The sequence below is a fragment of the Mixophyes fleayi genome, chromosome 1 (genome assembly GCF_038048845.1).
Source record: "Mixophyes fleayi isolate aMixFle1 chromosome 1, aMixFle1.hap1, whole genome shotgun sequence".
In the NCBI taxonomy this organism is placed as follows: Eukaryota; Metazoa; Chordata; class Amphibia; order Anura; family Limnodynastidae; genus Mixophyes; species Mixophyes fleayi.
The window spans coordinates 238764803-238788567 of record NC_134402.1 but is presented as its reverse complement, the minus strand read 5'-3'; the positions used below and the strand labels follow the sequence as shown (position 1 = coordinate 238788567).

The 23765-nt window shown below is 37.8% G+C and overlaps 1 protein-coding gene across 3 annotated transcripts in view; it reads left to right on the top strand.

Annotated features, from left to right (window-relative positions):
* The window catches only part of RNF38 (ring finger protein 38), a 185214-nt gene that overhangs the window by 22162 nt on the left and 139287 nt on the right, over positions 1-23765 (top strand). The gene's annotated exons all lie outside the window — the stretch shown is intronic.

Below are 23765 nucleotides of genomic sequence, written 5' to 3'. Positions count from 1 at the left end.
TTTCTCATTTTTGGTATCTCGTTTTATGACAGTTGTAACAGTGACTGTATATATACAAAGACACCCAATCCTCCTATCCTATGTTAATTTTTGTCAGTGTTTCTGAGGTTGGCCAAAAATGTATTTATACATTATTAAATAAATATTATTATTTATATTAATTACCAATTAGTACAATAGCTGTTAGAAAGATAGATCAATTCAATTGTTCATCTTAAAAATTTACATTTTTCATAGTCAATAGCCTAGTTTTAATTCAGAGTTCGTTGACAGCCTAATCTCATTTGATTGGGAGTATTATTTAATCTATAGTCACTGCCTCACTGGTTATGGTATGTGCTATAAATTTAAATTGCTATATCTCATTTTTGTTACTGGACGAAATACAGGTTATTTATGAAATGTTTATGAATGGAACACTTAGGGGTATATTTACTAAGCTGCGGGTTTGAAAAAGTGGAGATGTTGCCTATAGCAACCAATCAGATTCTAGCTCTCATTTTGCAGAATGTACTAAATAAATGACAGCTAGAATCTGATTGGTTGCTATAGGCAACATCTCCACTTCTTCAAACCCGCAGTTTAGTAAATCTAGCCCTTAGAGTTTTTAAAATAAACAAATCAATCAAACTGTATTAAATCTATAGTAAGCAATCTATATTAGAACAGATTCTTAGTTATATTAGAACAGTTCTTAGTTATACTAAGACAATCTATCATTTAAAAAAGTTTCACAAGTTTAGAACAGATACCATGACTTCAGGAAGTAGCATGAAGGCTTTATGGGGGGCAAAATACAGTCTTTGCCCACCCAACAGAAATCATTGGGGGGCAATTGCCCCACTGGTTCCTAAAAGCCTTCATATGTAAAACGTGAATGCAAGTGTGTGCAGAGTCACTGGAAATCTATAGATCCCAGATTGTATGAGACCTCCCAGAGCCCCCACCTTCCATTTTACCAGCTACTTGTGAAGGAATATCATGTTAATTCTACTTAAACGCGGTGGTGTTCAGGGACTCTCCAGCTGAAACTAAAGTGTAGCTTCAACACCAAATATTTACACGCAAACAATCCACAAATCTACCAAAGACAGCCAGGAAGAGTCAAAGGATCATAGAGAAACAGAGGCCAGCACATATGTGTTTTAAAGGGCATACTTCAGTTTATAGTTCCACATGACAGATTTAGCTCTAACTGTAGGTTTAGACATACCCTAGACTGTATTTATTCACATCCACCTTTATTTTGATCTTTTTAATATTCCATGTTATCTGTGCTGTCATGGTATGTATTAAGTCTGGGTAAGGTATACTGTCCTCTTTTGTAATCGACTTGATTCTCATTCATATATGAATGAAAGAAAATATTTTTATTAGGGCATATTGGTATCAAGTTACTTTAGTGCAAAGCAGCATTTACAAGCTATATAGTACTTCAAAGCGTATTGCTGCACGAAGGTAGATTGTAACTGAATTCATAGGTGAATCCTACAATACACTTACATTAGGTCTAAATGACTTTGTCATTGCATTACAGAGTATTGGAATGTCAACCAAATCAATTTTGTCAGGCTAAAGAAATCCCCTAGTCTTTGTGTACAAAATAGCTAGAGGCAATATGGTAATGCTTAAAATATAATATGAGAAGGAACGAGTGGGGCCTGGTGCTATATTCACATAAGCACAAACTAAACCGTGGAAAATAAGTAACATTACTTTTGCTCCCTTTCCCTTCTTTTGTTCATAAATCTGTTATACTACATTAAATTCATTCTGGTTATCGTTATATTTCACATTGCATTACCATAAAACAACCTTGTTTAAAAATTAAACCTTGAAGAAAATATACATTGAATTACTGCATAAATATGTGGATCCTGACATATTTTCCATATTAACTGAGTCCTTTGTGTGATGCTATTTATCATATCTGTTCCTGAAACTATAAGGGATATTTTTGCAGGCAGAGTGTGTCCTTGACAGAGGCCTTAGTCTGGAAAGTTCCAATCTGTTTTGCTAAAAATAAGGCGTAAAAAAAATAAAAAGCTTAATTCTAACTGTTTAGAATGGGAACAAGGTGTGCAATTGTACATGTTGTTCATGCTTTGACCTTGAAAAAGAGGCTCTTTACTTCTAAAGCTACACAGTTGGCAATAGTGCCAGACGCTGGCATCTCTATGGCATGCAGGGCTTTGTTAAAAAGTTGGAAGTGGATCAGCTCTGAAATCTTGTACCAGGTAGACGTAAAACTTTGTTTAATTTCTCAAAGTCACTCCAAAAGCAATTGCATTTTTCAGAGAAGGGACTACTTATGCATATCTAAATAATGCCTGCTGGCTGCTTCACTATATTGACCAAGTCAGCATTATTAACCTGCAGATTCTTCAATATTTTCATCACACTTAGGATACTAATATTATTACTATTACTACTATAATTATTACAATAGTTAACCCTTTATAAACGGTAGGAGCCAGCAGCAGCTAGATTTAAGTATTGTGGTACTAGAAGTTTGCAACATTTCAAGTCACATGACATTGCTTAATCCAGTGTTGGCTAACTTGTAACACTCCAGGTGTTGTGAAACTACAAGTCCCAGCATACCCTTCCAGCAAAAAGTTGTTATATATTGGCAAAGCGTGCTGGGACTTGTAGTTTCACAACACCTGGAGTGTCACAGGTTAGCCAACACTGGCTTAATCCAATTAAATTAAATTATCTTGTAAAGTATTTACAGAAAGTGAAACAGCATACCGACACAACTGTACTTTCAATAATGTTGATTATCTATTAAATATGTCTGTTGTTGCAAAAATAGTCCTTGTGTTCTGAGCTACATTTGTATTTTTATTATGTACATAAAACAAAGATATCCCCATTTTACATAACAATAATTTCACTAGGTAGCTGTGCTCAAAGTATATGGATAATGGCTGCCTTCATTGCAGGTGTTTAGCATTGATGAAACCAGTTCTAAGGTTGTGATATTTTCAATTGGGTGCTGTAAGCACAACCTAGACCAGTGTTGGTTAACCTGTGACACTTCAGGTGTTGTGAAATTACAAGTCCCAGCAATAAGCTGCTATATATTGGCAAAGCATGCTGGGACTTGTAGTTTCACAACACCTGGAGTGTTACAGGTTAGCCAACACTGACCTAGACACTACACCGGGATGGCAGCATGGTGCAAATCAATGCACTGGCCAAACTGGAAATTTGGAAGTGGCTGTATGAAAAATGCAATGGGAATGTAAGTGAATGGAATTTGATAGTTTTATAATGAAGGCAGTAAGAGAAGTAGCGGTATGGCATACTACTGTATATACCACAATGCAGGTCATATGAACAATTTCTGAAAGTATATCAGGAAAAGTTCAATTTAAGAAGAGAAAACATAATGGGGGTATAACCAATGTTAAAGGTGTTATGCAAATGAGGGCACAATGGCAATAGAAAGGCCATCATTTTTTTCCCAGTAAAAATGTATTTTTAACAAGCCGAAGCAGGCTCCTTTAAGGGTGTGACTTTTTGGAATGCACTTTGTTTAGAAAACTAGAACACACTGTGTTAAAATGGAACAAGATCAATGCAACGACATTGCAGAAATGACAACTTGGAAATTGGCAGTAGGGCAGGCAGTACAGCATGACAATCAGGGGAGGAAGGGAATCGTTCACATACAAAAAAAAAAGCAAAAAAAAAAAAAAAAAGCTTCAATACCTACTGTACTGCCAGCTGTATTTACCAGAACAGCTTGTTGATGGCACAACTTCCAGGCTGATCTTCAGCTGTTCTTTTTTATTTTTAATGTAGTGCTTATTAAAGATGCCGCTTCACCAGTCTATGAAATTATCTGCACATGGGCCTGACAGCTAAGATATCATTACATGCTTAACATTTATATTGATGGTCTTCAACATGTGTGTCATTTTGCATCACTTTAAAATACTTTCTACAATATTTCATTGCTAAACAGGTACGAACAGAAAAATAACAATATCGATCAGTTAGCAGAAATGTCCTGCAATTCAACATAACTTTTTTTTAGTCTAACTGGCTCTAGACTGGTAATAGATATGGAGCTAATTTACTAATATAGTGCAAAAGTGCAATGCTTAGCAACCAATCGCAAACAGTAAGCTTTGATCAGCAAAGGGTTACTGCACATTGCCAATTTTGCCTGCACAATGTTAATAAATTATCCCCAATATCTGATTGGTTGCATTAGGTTAAAGCGCATGTTTGTTATAAGCTCCATGTTGAAATTAGGCATCAAATCATGTTGAATTCAATTTACAACTAGAGATGTTCACTGACCCCTGTGTTCTGGTTTTAGTTTTGGTTTTGGATCTGGATTAACTTTGTGTTTTGGTTATTGTTTTCGCAAAACCGCCCTTAGGTGTTTTGGATCCCGATTTTTTTTCTTCTAAAATCCCGTTTTTGGGTTTTTTTTTTGCTAAAATCACATATTTTTGCTTCCCCCCCTACATTATTATTAACCTCAATAACACTAATTTCAAGTCATTTGCAGTCAATTTTGACCACCTCACAGGTCACAATATTATTTCCATATACTTTCAAACAAAGATTGCAGCGACCTGGCTGGATGCTAAGCGACAGAGCAATGACTCAATCACACGGCAGTTCCTAGCACATCTAGGAAACATTGCCACACAGCAATTGCAGAAAAGAAAAGTGGTGCAATTAGCAATGGAGCAATGGAACACAGTACAATGTGACTGCAGATTTAGAAGACCAAGCCTGCCAGATCTATTATCTGTTTTTCAGCAATGAGAATTAGCAATGGAGCTCTCCTGAATGTCACTGGAGACTTTGAAGAACACTGCTACCCCTCCTCTTTCTTTTCTACCTATGACGCTGCCCAACTGCACTAGAGACTGCCAAGAACCATGCTACCCCATCTGTGTCCATCTGTGAAATGGCGCTGGATTGCCGTGGAGGGTGGTACTTATAGAATCCTAAGCTCGCGAGATTCGACGACGTAATGATGACGTTTTGCCTCAGTTTCAAATCCGAGGGCACGGAAAAGTACAGAGCTGGTTCGGCTCGTTACTCGGATCTAAGTTTGGGTGTGTTCGGTTCTCGGGGAACCGTGCCTGTGCATCTCTATTCACAACATTATACTTTTTGTATCCAGGTAAAATTTTGAATACTATAGATGCTAAAAAAAATTATGTTTAGTTGACCATAAAGTTTAGGCATACGAAGCACTGTAGGATTTGCCATACATCTTAACTGGAAAATCTTAACTACTTTTTTATCGAACTATCTATTTTTTCTCCTTTTCAAAAAAACAGTCACCCACTCAAACGTTTTATTGTAACTCATGAACAATCAATGTTTTGCTCTTTTTATGGCGAACAAATCATGAGGTATTATAATTATATTTATGTCTTATAGGACAGAGAACCCTGCTGTGTCTTTAAGATACAACTCTCTAAAACAAGTTTAAAAGAGTTTAATTCATTTTAATGTGGAAAGTTAAATTGAATATTGGATTGCAACTATACTCACAGTACAGGGCGTTCTTAATTAACTTTAATAAAGGTGTTTTGCATTGTACTACTGTTTAGCTTATTTTGCAGCATTGCAATCTTTTACATCTATCTATGTTTAAAAGGTTAACGCTGCTCCTCACCTTTATAAATGCACACACAAAACACTCAAGCAAATTTGGTAAAATGTTTGCAAATGACTCTTTTGTGTACTTAAATAGTTCTACTGACTAGATTATATCTGCAATGCCATCTAAAAGGCAAATGTCTGCTGTGGGAGTAACTGCACAACAAGAAGCAGTAAAAATACGAAGGGCGGAGTCTGACGACAACCTATGACTGATGACCAAAGAGAACGTGAACGTGATCATCATCGTCATGCAAATATGACTCCTTAGCAAATTGCCTATCACAGAAAAAACAATGGAAGAGCGAACAGGACAGAGTAATATCACGTCAACGTCTACAAAGTCAGTGAACAAGCTGCCACGCCATTCTTGATGTTGGTAACTTTGATGAAACAAATTTTAATGCTCTTAACTGTGGTCCCATGAACAGTATTTGTGAATTTTGCCACGCTAAATATTTTGCGACTGAGCAGCCATTTGACAAACTTTTCAATAAATGCCGCCACAAGAGTAAAGTCAAATTAGGTGCAATAAGGTCTTTTCCCTGTTATTGAGCACTTAATGAAAGGACAGCATGAACATTCTAAGAACACTCTTATTTTTTTCCGTTATTTTGATGGGCTTTTATCTAGTGGTGGTATATTATACTACAGAATATGTTAAGAAAGAGATGCAAATCTTACTTGATTGGTTTGAATGCCACAAACATGTTCACAGAACCATTGTCAATAAAGTCTGGTTCAAATCAGTAGCCCACTTTCGCCGTTTGCACTTGAGGTTTGCTGTTCTCCTTTGGCTGTAAAATCCACATTTTAAAATATTTTTATTTTTAAACACTATTTAAATAATATTTTAAAATAATAAAAAAGTATTTTATTTCCTTTAATGAATTGTGTTGGGGAGAGGACATGGGAGACTCTCTTGAACTGGAAGAGTGGGCTTCCATTCGTGAAGCTGTTGCTGAATCCTCTATATGGACTCGTATCAAGGAGAAATTATATAAAGTTCTCATTCGATGGTACCTGGTTCCTTTCAGATTGAATGCAATGTTTCCCACATCGTCAGATCTTTGCTGGCGGAACTATGGTCATCAGGGTTCCCTGTCTCATGTTTGGTGGAGTTGCCCTAGAATTGAATCCTTTTGGCGAGAAGTATTAGAACTTATTAATAAGATCCCACATTTGTCAGTTCCTTTTCATCTCTCCTCTGCCTTCTGCCTTCTGCCTTGTCTACCACGAGGATTCCACAGATTAGTATGGAAACTTCCTGGCCATATTCTAACTGCAGCCAGATGTTTAATTGCAAAAAAATTGGAAAAACCCTGAACCCCCACAGCTCCTGCCCTAATTGCCAACATTTGGCAAATATATAAAATGGAACACATCACTAGCTTACTTCACGGCAATCCCAACCTATTTACTTGTACTTTAATACCGAAGGTCCTCTCCGATTCTTTGTATTTTCACATAGGAGATGAGAGTTCATTACACATTTTGTCATCCATTCCCCCCTCTTATTTCATCTCCCCCCTCTGCCTTTCCCTACCCTTTTCTCCCCCTACTAACATTTCCTTATTCCTCCCCCTCTGTTCCTTTTCTCTCTTACGATCTATACATCTGCCTGTACTATTTTGATGCACATAACTGCAATCTCACGCTGAGAAACTTTAATACTTTCATTCTCTTATTAAAAAATTGCATTGTGGATTTGTACTTGTTCTGATATTTATATGTTAACATTCCAATCCCAATCCTCTCCCCGCTCTTTTCTTTTTTGTACCCCTTGCTCACACCCTTTACTTAAATGAAATGTCAATAAAATTTTATTTAAAAAAAAAAAGTATTTTAAAATTGTTTTTAAATTTAAAAGACAGTGTTTGAAGTTCAAGCTTTGCAGATCGCAGGTAACTAATATCCAATACAGAGAACACCCAGTAACCAATATACAATAAATAGAGCATCTTAATAAACTATATACACTGTTATTTTTTTCCCGTCATTTTGACGGGCTTTTAACTATTTCTATTATAAAGAACTCAAAATAAAGTTTACACACAGTGCGTTTGTTTAACAAGCCTGTGTAAAGATACACTCAGAGAGCATGCACAGTGATATCTTAAGTGAAAAATTATTTCTTTTGTTATCGGACTGCTGGAAAAATTGTATAGTGTCACCAGAGCTCACCTAAGTGTGAAGACTATTCCAGGAAGGGCATTACATATATATTTACAAATAAGTATCTTAAGGTGCAAGACATGTGGTCTTGCACAGCTTTGAACTTTTATGTTTGAGCAAATGCATCTAACTGTCCATTTAGTATATTCATAATTGCATGCCCAAGTCCTGGTTTTGGACCTGCCCCTGGATACTATTACTGTCCCACAGTACTTCAAGCATCCAACTAACCACCAGAAACCTAGGAGAATGTCGTGCAACAGCGGTAGTTCAACCACTGACTACACAATCTATCATGTCAGTGCAAGAGCAGTGAAGCTGAAATGGGTCTAAACAGCACATGTGCAGGCTCCCTGGCATCCTCAGAACAGAGCAGAGACTGCAGGAGGTTGGACCACATCACTGCCCCTCCAATTTTTGCAACGGGGTCTGATGATGTAGTATTAAACCCTTGGCTGGGGATCTATGTGGGTTGTTTCCTAACAAAGTTCAAATCTGCAGTAACCAAAAGAAACCAACTAGCAATTAACTTTTATCCGTCTAATTCACATTAGACATTGAAAGCAAGTGTCTAGTTGCTGTTGCACATTCAGAGATGATGAGATATTGTGATTAAAAACGTTCAAAAGTGTAAATAGACAATATAATCAGAATTGTTTTTTCCTATACAAAACAAAAGGAATTGTACTATATAGTTGGTCAATGCTGAAAAACAGGGAAAGCACAGTTGGCAACTATGTCCTTCTCGTTATTGACATTGCTACATGGACACACCTGACTGACAACTAAAGCTAGTGAGCATTCACATCCTATAGGTTACAATTAGTGCGGTAGGGTGATGAATGCACATTTGGCTAGTACGCAGTCATTGGGGGAGATTCAATTTAGCACAATGTGTCTCCAGCGCATCCATGGAGACACATTGCAACAATGTTCTGGCTGGAATCTGGTCTGATTTTTCCTCACATCCATGGAGGTGTGAGGAAAAGTGAATGAAGATTCCCTACAGTGATGGCCAACAATGTGCGCATCCAGACATTGCGGTGATGTCTCCAGATATCATCCAGACATTGCGGTGATGTCTCCAGATATCATCCAGACATTGCGGTGATGTTTCCAGATATCATCCAGACATTGCGGTGATGTCTCCAGATATCATCCAGACATTGCGGTGATGTTTCCAGATATCATCCAGACATTGAGGTGATGTCTGGCTGCACATCGCCGGCATTTGAATCACCCCCATTGTCTGTCCATAGTTTTCTCCAGGCATGGACAGATTGCTCTGCAGCCAATTTGGCCTGAAATGAGACGTTGGCTGTAAGAATTACCTTAAATAATCAAAGTAAATTGCGTGCTCTAGTTAGATTGGTATTTTTACCCTTTTTCTGGGAGTCCTTGAATGCTTTTCTGCCAGAGTTCTGTACATTATTGTTTTTAGACAGACAAACTGGGCTGTTGAGATCATAATATTGTTAGAGGAGGAGAAATAAATACAGTATCTCAAATACAGTATGTCACTTAGGGGTACTTTCATTTCAAGATGCGGTCATCCCCAGCGGCAGTGTTTGTGGTCTTTCAAGATTTGGGAAATTGTTTGTATATACTGACATACAGTTCGCTATAGAGATCTATAATCTCTATTTGCACAGCCATTCAGACTTCAGCGACTGTAACTTGAACCAAAATTACAGTGGGTACAAAACAAGTGCCTGTGTGTATGAGCCCTTAATCTGTGAAAACAATGCAGGTAAAAGTCTTCAATCATAGTAATACAATGAATAAAAGGCAGCAGAATTCAACTATCCATTTTACATGTCTCTCGATAACAGGAGCTTACTGTGGTTTCTGTAGGTTGTCATACTTGATATTAGTTTATTGGTCATAAAACTCTTTATAGCTGCTGTAATATAACTTAGAGCTGTCCTTCAAGTTGAGTGCCTTTTTACAGTTCTAGGTAGACGTCAATTTATTGGATTCTGCTGGTTGCATGTCAGCCTATTTTAATTCTTTCTTGCCTTCCATATTGCCTTGATTCATGCTTGAGGGACAAGGACGAAGAGCTCCTCTAGCTTTTAGCCAAACTACATGTTACCTTTGCACTTAAAAACTCATTTAAGAGAATAAATGTCAGTTCACTACAGACTGCTACAAATTTATGTTGTTAGCACTACATTATTAAATGAAAGGTATGAATCCCATGTTGTAATTTAATCAAAGGGCACTCATAACATTCTTACCATAGTTGCCAATATTTTCTGCTAAGCTTTTGTATAGCTTAGAAACTGACCCCCAAATTGCTTGTTTCAAAAATAATTGTCAGCATATTTGGGATTAATTTTTTTCCCATTTCTGGTACTTTTACATATGTCAGTAGCAAAGCACATTTTCTCTGTTGGTAAACTGAGTTTATTGCATGGGGCAAAACACATTCTATCTATCTATCTATCTATCTATCTATCTATCTATCAAAGGCTAACGCTGCTCCTCACCTATTTATAAATACACACACAAAACACACAAATAAATTTGGTAAAATGTTTGCAAATGACTCTACTGAATAGATTTTCCTCACTTTTTCTGCCTTTCTTGTGTCATTTATTTAGGTTTTTTTGGCTGACAGTTACCATTTATTACCTTTGCTATTCCAAATTGACTCAATTTTCGATCCATTCGTTTTATTTTCACTTTGTGTTAAGTTAATAGGAATATACTACCTAACTTAAGCAATAAAGTGTAACTGCGATGCCACCTAAAAGGCAAATGTCTGCTGTGGAAGTAACTGCACAGCAAGAAACAGAAAAAAGATGAAGGACAGAGCGTGATAAAGGCAGACGACAAACTATGACTGATGACCATACAGAACTCGAACGATCGTCATTGCCATGTGAATATGACTCCTCAGCAAATTGTCCGTCACAGAGAAAACAATCAAAGAGCGAACAGGACAGAGGTAACATCTTGTCAACGTCTACGAAGTCAGCAAACAAGATGCCACGCCATTCTTGAAGTTGGTAACTTTGATGAAACAAATTTGAATGCTCATAACTGTGGTCCCATGAACAATATTTGTGAATTTTGCCACGCTAAGCATTTTGCGACTGAGCAGCCTTCTAACAAACTATTCAAACAATGCTGCCACAAGGGTAAAGTCAAATTAGGTGCAATAAGGTCTTTCCCTGTTATTGAGCACTTAATGAAAGGACAGCATGAACATTCTAAAGACACTCTAATTTTTTCCTTCATTTTAACTAGTGGTGGTATGTTATATTACGAAAGAAGGTATGAAAGAGAAATGTATCTTATTTAATTGGTTTGAATGCCACAAACATGTTCACAGCACCTTTGTCAATAAAGTTTGCTTCAAATCAGCAGCCCACCTTCGCTGTTTGCACTTGAGGTTTGCTGTTCTCTTTTGGCTTTAAAATCAACATTTTAAAATATTTTTATTTTTAAACACTTTAAATAATATTTTTAATTAATAAAAAAGGATTTTAAAATTGTTTTTAAATTTAAACAGTGAACACTACAGTGTTTGAAGTTTGAATTTTGCATACCAAAAAAAACTCCTCAGAGATGCTTATCTATCTCTTTCTGGCTAATTTCAAAAGATTATTGACACTTGAATAGGTTCAGACTCATATCATCTAGCAAAGCACATGTTGAGATTACATTACAAGGTTACATACAATATGCATTGTCATACATGAATTCAACAGAAAATAACAATCAGTCATTGGATATACTACATAATTGTCACAAAGGACTATTCCGGGGTGGTGGGGGGCATCATTTTTGGCTCAGCCTCCTGACGCGATCATCAAAATTCGCCACAGGGGGTGGGTCCAAAATGACAAGAATCACTGTGAATCACATAATAGAGATCCCCGTCCTGCCCACTTCACTAGGAAGTAGGCGGGATGCTGGAGAGTAGCCTGTTCCGGGCAAGTATGACTAATTCCAGTGCTGGTTCTTCAAATGGTCACGTCTTCTTATGCTGGGAGCAGTCACCTAATGCTTGCAACAATTGCTTATCACTTCGAAGGGCACTATCATGTGCCAGTTTAGGAATTTACTAAGCACCAAAACAATGGGTTTGGTGGCAATATGGCAGTAAGTTACCTGGCAATAAAAGCACTTAAAATTGAGTATTTCTGCCCATATACTGAGCTATACACATCTCAAATGCTCCTGCCTCCGCATTAGCAGCATATGTGCCTGGTTACTTAAGTCATCATCACCAGCGAGTATTTATATTTACCCTTTAGCAGGTACAAAAGATAGGCTTCCTACAAGGCATATATGCTAGTTTCTGTAGGTCTCCATGAGCCACATCTGTGTAAATACTAGTGCTAGCGTACATCCCTTTCTGTAAGTGTTAGATACACGCTCTTCTACACAGGGACATTTGCATTCACTTGCTTTCTGAGCCTGTTTACAGGTGATTTCACACAAGATGAGCTATGCAAACTGGCATACATCATCCTCTGAATCAGCCCCAAAATGATTTAGGAATAGCAGCTGTGCAAAAACCATAAAAGACACACATACAGTAAATATGGACCAAACCTATATATTGACCTTGACTTTCAATACAAAGCACCATCTGACACAGTAAAGGCGACTTTACTTTACTGGGTATGAACTGGGTATGAAAAGTAAAACGCCTTGATGTCTCAAGTAATGGATATCACCTTGGCCTGAGGGACGGAAATGTAATACTAGCTGTCTGCCAAAGATTAAATATTTAAAATTTCAGGTACTGTTTTCTCACATGTCTGTGATGGAGTGAGATATTGTGAGCATTATTTACCAACATTGCATTCAGATGCAAATTAACACAAAACTATAACAGCCAATCAGGTATTTACTTTCATTGTGTAACTAGCACTAAACATATCAAAGCTAATTGCTGATTGAGGGCTGTGCGTTAGTGCAAATTTGTTTAGCAATACAATATCAGTAAATAAAACTCATGTCAAAGTTTCCCTATAAAGTTCATTATTTTGTCTTGTAATTAGATTAATTACCTAGCTTTCCATTCAGATGGGAGATGTGCATTAAGCTAGAATTAGATGTGTTCTCTTATAAATTAATCCATAATAGTGTGTGTGTCCTCAATTCCATAACATTATCACTGAGAATAACCCATGATATTATTTTCCACTGGATACTGAATAAATAGTCCAAACATATTGCTAAGTTAATAGTGTTTGTGTGCAGGAATGCCTCTATTTTAAGTAAACTAGATTGCAAGCTTCATTGGGGCAGGGACTGATGTGAGTAAAGCTGGGTACATACTACACTGTTTTTGTCCAATAATCGGCTGAATCAGCCGACATACGACCGCTCGTTCAAAAGTCGGGTCAGTGTGTGCAGTGACATGATGGTCGAAAGTCTGCCCAAATGGACGATTATCGCCTCATTTGGTTGGTCGTATCGTTTAATATTTTCGTTCCAATCTCGTTTTCGCTGTGTAGTCTGTATAAACTTCCGACCGATTTACAACAGTGAGTACGAAATTACAGTTATTGCTCACGACAACATGGCTGTAAAAAGTCGCTAAAGGGACGTCCGCTCTTCCCTTTATCGTCCTAAACAAGGCTAGTGTGTATGCAGTCCATTGACCGAGCGATCGGACCATCGGTCGCATGTAAAATCGCTCGGCATAAAAAGTTGGTCGAAATTTCTGTGTGTACCCAACTTAAGTAAACATTCTCTGTACAGCACTGCCTAATATGCTGTTGCTGTATAATTAATACCTGTACAACAACATTGTTTCCAGTTGCCTCTCTTAAATATATAAAAAAAAAGTGTTTAATATTATTAGTTAAAAAACAGCTATTTGTTATCAGATGCAAAATTACTGTCTCTTAAGACATTGATTTCCAACTCTAAATAGCCTTAAACATCTTTTTTGTAGAGGAATGCTCCTTAAATGGTCTCTGATTTTACAAAAATTCTCTAATGTAACTGTACTGGGTAGTATGCAACCTGCTATCTTTTCTCACCTCTAACCTGAGCTAGTTCAGCACTGCAATTGCTCTAAGCTGCTAGAACACCTTAATAATGGCTTTTATAATACATCATACATTTTTTATTCCGCTGAATGGCATAAAGGCCAGAAGGTATAAACTTACCAGTTTCTGAAGTTATAGTTCCTCTACAAGAAGACAGGCCACAACTTGCCTGTAATATTTGCTATTGGATTTTTTCAAGAGGGCAAACAGTGTTCTTATGTTAGTGGTAGCTGTTCTTGCACAGCATCATTACTGAAATAGTTATGAGATTTAATTATTTTAGGTTTACCAAGCAAGCGCATGATGTTTTGTATTGTTGTAATTAGCGTAACATTAACTATCACCCCTTATGTTTGATATGTTTACAGGGTTCTGCTCTTTGTGACATGATTAAGGAAATACAATATTTTATTGTTAGTCTTTTACTATTTTATATTGACACCACATGGATCGTTTTTTCTGTAGTTGTTGATGATATCTACTTTGTCTGAGCAGTTGGTTTATCATACACAGAAATGATTGTGTAGTTTAGTCAGCCGTATTAGTCAATAGATCTGTCACATAATTTGCATGCAGACAGCTGAGCTGTGTACAGCATCTATATATCACTTGATCAGCACTGGATTTGTGATAGATAAGAGTAAAAAAAAAATGTTATTATTATGGAACAGTAATAAACAGGTCTGGAGAAGGATATTAATATCTTTACTGGAAAACCACTTATTTTAACCGTTTGTGTTAATTATTAAACTACTTCCCTAGTGAACCTCATTTTTGTGTTAAATTACTCCTAACATAGGAGGTACCTTTTATCAGGTTTCACCATTTTAATTTTCTTTTCTCTATTATATTGGTTGATCTTCATATTTTCACATCCCTCCCAGCATTTAAATTTTTGTTATTGAGACACAGCGAGAAGGGGACATGGCATGGTCGCATGACCTTGTCCCCTAGGCACACCCTTGGACTGCCAGACAGCACCCGCTTACCGTTGCTCTGCAGTGCAGATCACCAGCAGGAAACACCTCACAGCAATCCCAGCAGTCGGGACAAACTTCTTGGCTGTCGGAAGAGTTGGACAGTCCCCCAGAATCAATACTGTCCCAACTAAATTAGTATGTGCTCACATATATCCCTTATAATAGATGGAGCAAAAAGCAACCCATTGCACGTACTCGTTGAGTATGCAGGATTTGTATACATGCCTCCATAATTGTGATGTTTTGTCTGAATAGGAGTCTTCTGATAGAAAATTCTAAATGTATAATGTGTGTCAAGATTTAATCTTTTGTTAACCTGGAATTCTTATGTTATCTAATTCAGAAGGTTTTGCTTACTAACATTGCATTTAGGTACAAATTGAGCACTAAATAATAGCAACCAATCAGACACTCGGGGTTATATTTACTAAGCAGTTGTGATTCACTGCACTTTGCCATCATTTTTTTTTAAAGTGCAATTTTATTAACCCGATGGCCTTTGTGTTTAATAAAATTTCCATTTTAAAAAATGAAGCAAAGTGCAGAGATTAGTAAATATACCCTTTGGTTTTGTTGCCTAACACTAGACAGATACTTTTAGTAATTGAGTACTAGTGTATGCTGAAAGAAATTAAATAATGTCCCTTTAATCATTAAATAATTTTCAGTGCAGAAACTTGAACTATGATGGCAACAAAATAATGCACACCTGGCCCTGGGTCAACCTAACTTTTAAAATTCTTCTTTTCTTCTAAGGTAGAGGACATCTAAAAGGTACTTCTTGGATGCTGTTCATCATCTTTGAGTACCTGGGATTATGTAGTCTTCTGCCTATGGTCTCACTACCCCACAGTAGTCACAAATGTCATTGGGGCTGAACTAACAAGCACTAATAGCTTTTCACTATTAGAAGGTGTCTTATCCAATGGTTAGGGTCTTTGGATCTATGGAGTCTATTTATGACCCTCTGCAAAATCTACACCAAAATTATCATACCTTATCGCCGTCTTTCGTAACAATAAAGGATGACGTTGTGTACTTATCCATCAAAAAGTCATGCCGCAACAGAGCGTCCAATAAAAGGCTGTCCCAGCAATAAGTCTCTGTTAGTGACAACTCCGGCTTCTGACCCGGATTCTTTACTGGATATGTGTGCCCATAGGTCAGCGCATGCACAGAGTCAGTTTAGTTAGAGGAGGGAGGGGAGGAGTTTCTAGCCTGCTGGGGAGGGATCAGAGATCCCTCTCCTGTGGAGCTCTCCCCATAGGCTAGAATTGGGGACAAGCTTCACTTTTTGGAGTTTGGTAAATAGGTCCAGACCACAGTCCCCATTGGGAAATATGGGGATTGTGGTATTCTGTCTAACGCAGGAGATTTCTCTTTAGGATAATGTTAAACAGCCATTTCTGCATGGATTTAGGCTCAATAATTAGGCCCCTATATCACATTTAGCAGCTAAAAATGCTAGACAACAAAGTAGACAACCTTTATAATAACGGTGGTAAAATGTAAACATTGTTTACCTAGATAAAGCAACTTAAGTTATTAATAACAAGTAATTATACTTTCTGCATTATGTAATATGTGAAATGAGTTACAGTAGTAACATGTGGCAGATGCACATAACAACAAGCTACATCTTTTATGTCCCTTCTATAGCTACGTTTCATGTTAGTACACACAGAATTTTGATAAAGCACCATAGTATTTTTTCTTCTTCAAAGTCAGTTTGCCGATTCTGTACATTATAGCATGCTTGTACAATTCTGTGACAGGTCTTATGGATACAGCACTGTACATCACATTGGCTATTATTAGCTCCTTATACTCTATAGGCCTGAGTCATTAAGGGAAGTAAAGCATAAGAAACGAGTAACTTTGCACCTGGGCAAAACCATGTTACATTGGAGGGGGAGGTAAATTTAAAATGTGTGGACAGATTTATAGTTGGGGTAGGGCATGTCCTATATTTCAGTGTAATAATAAAGCTATCAAGTATTTGTGTATTACCTGAAAAAACAGCCAGTATTTAACTTATGGGCAACATTATAAACTAATTTGCACCTCTTGTATCGTAACATGGTTTGTTCCAGAGAACAATTACTCCTTTTTTGCCTTACTTCCTTAATGACTCAGGCCCTATATATTTGCAGCAGCAGGCCAGGACATTTATCCAGAACAATACCGCTTCACACTCATCTGCTTACCTGTTACAGATAGAATATTAAAAGGCCACTAAATCTAATATTCAAGTTTATCCAACATGAAAAGGCATCTTTTAGTAGTCACAAATATATATGTAAAAGTTATTCACCATGCTTAAAATGTTTGAAATGATGGGCTTGATTCATCAATATCTTGCATGAAATTAGAACTGAGGGATGAGTTAAGCCCGAGGGAAAGTAAATGCTGTAGTTTGGAGTACATAACCATTCTGGATTTCTGAGGGTTAACAAAATGAATTGGTGTGGTTATGTACAAGCAGGTGTCATGAAGAGGATAGGGACAGGGGCTTTGACCTTAAAAGGAGTGGGGCGGAGTTAGATCACTCTCTCAGCCCAGGACAGCAATCCCTCTCTCCCATTCCCGAGTCCTGGTGCAAGTGTTCGCTACCTGATCGAGGTACAGTACAAATGGCCATAAAATGCACAGGCCGGCGTTGTCAGGGGAGTGGACTCGTGGATGAAGGCCGTGGTAGATATGGGCTATGGTTCAGCTCTGGAATGTACTTGGCATCACATGTCTATGGGCCTTGGTAGGAAGCGGATGTTATGATTCAACCCCTGAGGTAACAGGAGGTGCTCGGTGTGTGAAAACAACATGGTCTGCCGTCCTGCGGCTGTTGCAGCCTTTAACGTTGCAGGTAACCACTGTACGTTAATAAATAAAGTGGGTAAGCACACATTTATGGTAGTCAGGTGTTTGGAACCCGTACCCTTCAAAGAATCGGCTTAGGTTCGGTGCAAGTACAGCTCATCTGGGCTGACTTGCGGTGCATTACGATTAGCCCGGAGGGGTGCGGGTTGCGGATAGCCTGGGGACGGCTGTCCCATTAAGTGTAACAAACAGTGTGCGTTTTTGGATGGACAAGGTCGAATACAGTGTTCTCCCGCCACCATAGCAGCTTAGGTTTATTTAAATAAGAGTTATTTGCCAACAAGTCGGTGTGGTGTCTTTTATTACTTAAGATTTAAGGCTAAAACTAAGGTCTGTTGGTTATGTTATCAACTATAAGCATTTTATAGCTCTGCGCATGCTCAGAAACTTTACATCAATGAACACAATTAAATGCATTTCACATCTGAACGCAACTCCCTACGACTTTAAGGGCGGAACAAGGGTGGAACCAGGTGGATGGATGTAGTCACAGGTGGATGGATGTAGTCAATATACATTAAGGGTGTGCCGAGAGCAAGGCCTACGCAGATTCAAGTTCAGGGCATCTCTTAGGTACGTGTTTTTTTTAGCCGTATCATTTGCACCAGCTACAGGGCAAGTGTAAGTGTAAGTGCCGACTGATAGTGATGACAACAGGTATGCATACCATGTGTTTGCAAGTAAGAGAAACTTATGCATTAAGAACATCCTGAGTTATGTATTTCATGTAAAAAATAGTAAAAACTAAAACATTTTTTAATCATGATTATAGTATCAAGATTTATAAGTTTATTTTATAAAATCATTTTTTTTTGCCTGCATTCTGACCGGACTTTATGTTGCACATATGCATGTACATATTCTACGGTGTGTCATGCCTGTCTACCTACGGCAAGTAACGCATTGCCAGAGTATACTTATACCCAGGTTCAAATGGAAATATTGTTTTTGAATATGTGCGTACAAGTGATGTTCGTTTTTTTTAAAAGTCAAGTCCTGTTCACATTGCGTCGAAGATGAATCAAGCCCTATATGTGCTCTTTTTAGCTGAATGCTCTTGTGCTATGTTATAAGCCATTTTAAGCTCAGAGCAATTCCTATTTTTTATTTACAGCAGGATGATTTACTAACATGGTGCAAGAGTGCAAATGTGCAGTAACCCATAGCAACCAATCAGATATGTGCTTATATTAGACTGACGTATGTTGGACATGTCCAAAATCATTACAGATTGGTCGCTGCATCTTGTAAATCACCTCCAGGATGTCTGATTTACTTAGAACAAATGCTTCTCCCATGCAGCACACATTTTAATTAACTTTAGTTCAAATTCCTAAGAGATTTCTACATTTGTAAACATTGCTAAGAAGAATTTTTTATCTAAAGCAACTGCAGACCAAAATAGAACTTACTTTAACCATGAAGGTAAACTACATGGCAAAGTAAAGGAGTACTTTGCTCCTAAGCGTTGCATGCTTAGTATAGAGCACACAGGATGCTGAACATATTTACTTAAGAATAAACACATCATTTGTTTAAGGTAGATTATTTAGCTTACTAACACACAGGTTTTCATGTATGTAAATGTCAAAAAATAGATTTACTTTTCAGTTTATTGCAGTAGAATACATCTCATCATTTGGATTCAGTAGCCTTTTAAACCGACTTACATTTTAACATCAAAATAGCTGAGTATTCAGAGAAAATATAATAGTCTATACAAACCTTGGTTGTGTACATCTTTGTGTCATTCTGTTTAATATGTGTATTAATAATTATGAATGCTTAATTATATACTGTATATCTGCCATTTATAAGATATGATATTTTTATTCCTATATACTTTATAAAGCAGAGTAAATTTGGACATACATTGGTTTACTTTATGTGGATGGATACAGTATACAGTACAGGTTATTGATATTTATAAAAGCTTATTATTTGAGATGGGATCACATCTGTTTTTTGACATGTGCAGACTATTGAATGGATTTTAAGGCTTGTTACTACAAGTTCAGCCAAGTCCAGTCACATCTACATTTGAATAAACAGCAGCAGCAAGAGATGAGTGCTGCAGGTACAGGCTGTAATATGTTGTATTAGGCAATACAATATACAGGCAGGTGTTCTATACTGTGATGGCTGTTCTGTATACTGGGTGGGCTGTAATATATACTTATATATAACATCAACAAGGGTGAGTGGGTGCCACGTGCACATGCCACTGATGTGTGCTGCAATTCAAAGCTTTTGGGGGGGGGGACAGGAAGGGGGGTTAGTGGTGGACTAGTTTTTCGAAAGCACTATGCACACTTCCAGGAATCGTGGTGCCCTTCTAAGACCACATGTTCTTTTTGTGTGCACGCACATTGTCCCAATTAGCCCAGGACAATGTTAGCAGGCATGCCATAGATGCTATAATGTGTACTGGATATCAATCTTTGCACTCAGGGCCGGATTAACCCGAGTTCTAACTGGGCTACAGGGGCCTCAGGCATCCAGGGGGCCCTTGAAAGTGCTCAGCAGCATTATTGATCGGACCAGGGGCATTTAAGCCCCCGGCCCGATCAATACTGCTGTGCCTGTGTAGTCCTTCCCCAGCGCTCAATAATCTCCATACTGAGAAGATCTCGTGAGGGTGAGACTATGAGACTATGTCAGTGTTGCTCTTTGCTTTGCAGAAGTGGGAAAATATATATACATAAATTAATAGCAAACATGTTATTAATTCAGATATCATATATCTTCAACAAAAGAAATACAAATAAATACATTGGAATGTATTTGTATTGCTTCCTTCCTTCCTCAAAACAAGTCATAATCCATTATTGTATTAAATGGGGCGTATTCAATTGTCGGCGGAAACGCCGAAAATCCTGCGTTATTACCGTTAGTACGGTAATAGTGCGTGGAAAAACCGTTAATACGGTAATTTTCTCGCTGGCTTTCAGCTCGCAGCTCCCTGAGCCGCGAGCTGAAATCCAGCTAACTACTACGGTAGTAGTTTTTACGCGGCGGGACTTCCGGAGAATTGAATATGCCCCAATGGGTTATCAATTATAAAATGATGATAATAATAATAATAATAATAACAACAATAATAATAACAATAATAATAATAATAATAATAATAATAATAATAATAATAATATAATTGAATTTAGCCTTGCAACAAAATAGTTTTTCCCCAAATCAAAATATAGAAGAGTACAAGAAGCTTAGGCATGTGCAGTTATTTACAAATGTCTGGTATTGCTTAGAAACCAAAAACATGTTATTACTAGGGATGTGCACCGGCGACTTTTGAGGTCTCGTGTTTTGTGTTTTGGATCCGGATTTTCGTTATTTTTGAGGTTCGGATTTGTCTCGCAAAACACTTGACGAAAGGTCTCGGTTCGGATTTAAGGTATTGGATTCGGATTTTTTTTGAAAAAAACATAAAAAGTTTAAAAATCAAGTTTTTGGGCTTATTTTCACTCCTAGGCTATTATTAACCTCAATAACATTCAATAACAAGCATTTCCACTAATTTACAGTGTATTCTGAATCTGAACACCTCACAATATAGTTATTAGTCCAAAACGTTGCAACAAGGTATCTTTCTGGACTGCGTAGAGGAGTGGGTCACCACAATATATATTAAAAACCCTGAACTTTTATGATTCGCACCAATAATTGTACCTGGACTGCGTAGAGGAGTGGGTCACCACAATATATTAAAAACCCTGAACTTTTATGAATCGCACCAATAAATGTACCTGGACTGCGTAGAGGAGTGGGTCACCACAATATATATAATAAGAAAACCATCAACTGGTTTGATTCGCACCAATAAATGTACCTGGACTGCGTAGAGGAGTGGGTCACCACAATATATTAAAAACCCTGAACTTTTATGAATCGCACCAATAAATGTACCTGGACTGCGTAGAGGAGTGGGTCACCACAATATATATAATAAGAAAACCATCAACTTGTTTGATTCGCACCAATAAATGTACCTGGACTGCGTAGAGGAGTGGGTCACCACAATATATTAAAAACCCTGAACTTTTATGAATCGCACCAATAAATGTACCTGGACTGCGTAGAGGAGTGGGTCACCACAATATCTTAAAAACCCTGAACTTTTATGAATCGCACCAATAAATGTACCTGGACTGCGTAGAGGAGTGGGTCACCACAATATATATAATAAGAAAACCATCAACTTGTTTGATTCGCACCAATAAATGTACCTGGACTGCGTAGAGGAGTGGGTCACCACAATATATTAAAAACCCTGAACTTTTATGAATCGCACCAATAAATGTACCTGGACTGCGTAGAGGAGTGGGTCACCACAATATCTTAAAAACCCTGAACTTTTATGAATCGCACCAATAAATGTACCTGGACTGCATAGAGGAGTGGGTCACCACAATATATATAATAAGAAAACCATCAACTTGTTTGATTCGCACCAATAAATGTACCTGGACTGCGTAGAGGAGTGGGTCACCACAATATATTAAAAACCCTGAACTTTTATGAATCGCACCAATAAATGTACCTGGACTGCGTAGAGGAGTGGGTCACCACAATATATATAATAAGAAAACCATCAACTTGTTTGATTCGCACCAATAAATGTACCTGGACTGCGTAGAGGAGTGGGTCACCACAATATATTAAAAACCCTGAACTTTTATGAATCGCACCAATAAATGTACCTGGACTGCGTAGAGGAGTGGGTCACCACAATATCTTAAAAACCCTGAACTTTTATGAATCGCACCAATAAATGTACCTGGACTGCGTAGAGGAGTGGGTCACCACAATATATATAATAAGAAAACCATCAACTTGTTTGATTCGCACCAATAAATGTACCTGGACTGCGTAGAGGAGTGGGTCACCACAATATATATAATAAGAAAACCATCAACTTGTTTGATTCGCACCAATAAATGTACCTGGACTGCGTAGAGGAGTGGGCACTGGGCACCACAATAAAATATATAAAAAACCTTCAACAGGTCTGCATTACACTACACATACGGCTGCTCCTCCATCCTCTCCATCATATACATGTTGGAGTTTTAGCGTGTGACAACCTCTTGTTTTTGATAATGTCAGTGCATTTTGAATATTTTTCAATTTGCCCCACACCACTGAATGTACTTTATCTATGATACGCATCTATCTATCTTGACTGCGTAGTGTGGTGGCCCCGGTACACAATTTGGTACCGGGGCCACAATAAAATAAATACACCCTCCACGTGTCAGAATTCCACCAAACAAGTATCTGGACTGCGTAGTGGGGTGGCCCCGGTACCCAACTTGATACCGGGGCCACAATAAAATAAATACACCCTCCACGTGTCAGAATTCCACCAAACAAGTATCTGGACTGCGTAGTGGGGTGGCCCCGGTACCCAACTTAATACCGGGGCCACAATAAAATAAATACACCCTCCACGTGTCAGAATTCCACCAAACAAGTATCTGGACTGCGTAGTGGGGTGGCCCCGGTACCCAACTTGATACCGGGGCCACAATAAAATAAATACACCCTCCACGTGTCAGAATTCCACCAAACAAGTATCTGGACTGCGTAGTGGGGTGGCCCCGGTACCCAACTTGATACCGGGGCCACAATACCTCCTCCAAACATGCTACAGACAATTCGTCATTGAGATCCCATTAAGTATGTTAAAGACAGACAGGGTCCAAGTGTTATTAGTTGACTTTGTAAAGAAAAAAACTGTCCCTGTTGCACATAGTCGTGCAATGAAGACTTACTTTTTCATTTAAAGGCACGATCTTTCAAGTGTAGTGTTTGTAAGTCTAAGTCATATTATACTTTTGGTAAAATTGGGTTTTTTTGTTCCTCTTTATGTTAAATAATTAGTAATAGAATTAAAGTAGGAAATAGAATTAAATAGAATTAAAGTAGGAAATAGAGTGGTATAGAGTTGTAGTGTGGTATAGATAGAGTGGTCCACACAATATAATAATAAAACCCTCAACTGGTCTGAATTCCACCAAACAAGTATCTTGACTGCGTAGTGTGGTGGCCCCGGTAC